Genomic DNA, 2,500 nt, shown 5'->3' with positions numbered 1-2,500 from the left:
CTCTGCTTTTCCTAGGGCAAAGCTGCTGCACGCCTCGTGATACTCCGCGGGCGACATGGTGGCGGTGATCCTGCCTCCGTCGCTGCGGTGCGTTGGGGCACGCATCGCCTCTTGGGCGCCCTGTTTTTTTTCAACCAATAGATGTATGTCTCTGCGGGCCGCACCAGGCTGGTGCTCCCCACAGCTTCACGCCACCCTGCTCCGCCCGCACGCCGGCGTGCAGGTGGCTGCTGCTAAAGGTGGGGAGTGTATGTGCGGTCCGGGTGGCTTTCCTCTGGCGAGGGAGAGACCTTAAGCAAACTCAGAGACAAATCTTGACGGTCGATCACTCGTAAAAATAAAACGTGACAAACTTTGTGTTGGTTCAAGTACGAAAGGATCTCTGTCGGCTTGGGGGTACGCCCGTTTCCGTTTCAACTTGTCTCGCGAGGGTGGTTTCGGGGCCAGCAGGAGAGCTCGTCGGGGTAGCAGGCCCTGCAGCCGTGGTCACCGCCAAACCCCCACAACTCGAGCAAGTGAAAAAAAAAGTAACAGGAGCGAAAGCATCTCTGTCGGCTTGGGGGTACGCCCGTTTCCGTTTCAACTTGTCTCGCGAGGGTGGTTTCGGGGCCAGCAGGAGAGCTCGTCGGGGTAGCAGGCCCTGCAGCCGTGGTCACCGCCAAACCCCCACAACTCGAGCAAGTGAAAAAAAAAGTAACAAATAAGAAAGGATCGTCGGCTTGGGGGTACGCCCGTTTCCGTTTCAACTTGTCTCGCGAGGGTGGTTTCGGGGCCAGCAGGAGAGCTCGTCGGGGTAGCAGGCCCTGCAGCCGTGGTCACCGCCAAACCCCCACAACTCGAGCAAGTGAAAAAAAAAGTAACAAATAAGAAAGGATCGTCGGCTTGGGGGTACGCCCGTTTCCGTTTCAACTTGTCTCGCGAGGGTGGTTTCGGGGCCAGCAGGAGAGCTCGTCGGGGTAGCAGGCCCTGCAGCCGTGGTCACCGCCAAACCCCCACAACTCGAGCAAGTGAAAAAAAAAAGTAACAAATAAGAAAGGATCGTCGGCTTGGGGGTACGCCCGTTTCCGTTTCAACTTGTCTCGCGAGGGTGGTTTCGGGGCCAGCAGGAGAGCTCGTCGGGGTAGCAGGCCCTGCAGCCGTGGTCACCGCCAAACCCCCACAACTCGAGCAAGTGAAAAAAAAAAGTAACAAATAAGAAAGGATCTCTGTCGGCTTGGGGGTACGCCCGTTTCCGTTTCAACTTGTCTCGCGAGGGTGGTTTCGGGGCCAGCAGGAGAGCTCGTCGGGGTAGCAGGCCCTGCAGCCGTGGTCACCGCCAAATCGCCACAACTCGAGCAAGTGAAAAAAAAAGTAACAAATAAGAAAGGATCGTCGGCTTGGGGGTACGCCCGTTTCCGTTTCAACTTGTCTCGCGAGGGTGGTTTCGGGGCCAGCAGGAGAGCTCGTCGGGGTAGCAGGCCCTGCAGCCGTGGTCACCGCCAAACCCCCCACAACTGTTGGGCGCCTACCTGCGCGGGGCAGGAGGACACTTTCCGATTTCAAATCTCCGTTTGCCGAGTCCACCCCGAACGCACGCGGGCGGGCGGGTTCGCATCACCCTTCGTCACAAGGGGCGAAGCCCGTTCCACCGTCTCGTCAGTAGTGCCGACCGGTCTGTGATCGACGAGGGGAGCCACACCAGGTCCGGCCCTGCTGCTTGGCGGCACCGCGTCGTCGGGAGCTCGCGACAGACGGAGGGTTTCGGTGTACTCTCCAGCCACGGGAAACGAAGCCGGTGATGCAGGCGCCGGTCTTTCGCTCCCAAATCGGCTGGGTTTACATCGTTGCTATCTAGTCACGCTCCCTTCAAACCCGACGGGGTACCTATTCCCCTCACCCGTCTGTGCGTATACAGCCTCTTTGCACTTGCGGGATGGGGGTGGTGGTTTAAAGACTCTCGAGTTGCCGCCCGTCGGTCTCCGAGCTCCGTGCAGTAGTGATCCCCAGCGAACTGCCAGCAGGGCGAACGAGCGATCCCGCTCTCGGTCGGGGCGCCTGGCGTCGATCGGTGGTCGGTGGCTTGCGGGCAAGCTGCGCTGTGAGTGTGGGAACGAGTATGACGAGCCGTTGCCGCGACTCCCAGTCCACCTCGGCGGTGGCTGGGCCGGGCGGGCGTCTGCTCGGGCGAGTGCCGCCCCCGCCTCCTCGCAGGAAGTCCGCTCGCCGACACGCCGCCACGTGCACGCGTCAGTGACGCTGCCGAACCGATGGCCGGTGCCCGTTCCCGCCTCTGCTTTTCCTAGGGCAAAGCTGCTGCACGCCTCGTGATACTAGGCGGGCGACATGGTGGCGGTGATCCTGCCTCCGTCGCTGCGGTGCGTTGGGGCACGCATCGCCTCTTGGGCGCCCTGTCCTCCTCCCCCCAATAGACGTATGTTTCTGCGGGCCGCACCAGGATGGTGCTCCCCATCGCTTCACGCCACCCTGCTCCGCCCGCACGCCGGCGTGCAGGTGGCTGTAG

The sequence above is a fragment of the Chiloscyllium punctatum genome, unplaced genomic scaffold (assembly GCF_047496795.1).
Source record: "Chiloscyllium punctatum isolate Juve2018m unplaced genomic scaffold, sChiPun1.3 scaffold_1316, whole genome shotgun sequence".
Taxonomy (NCBI): domain Eukaryota; kingdom Metazoa; phylum Chordata; class Chondrichthyes; order Orectolobiformes; family Hemiscylliidae; genus Chiloscyllium; species Chiloscyllium punctatum.
This window is presented reverse-complemented; position numbering follows the sequence as displayed.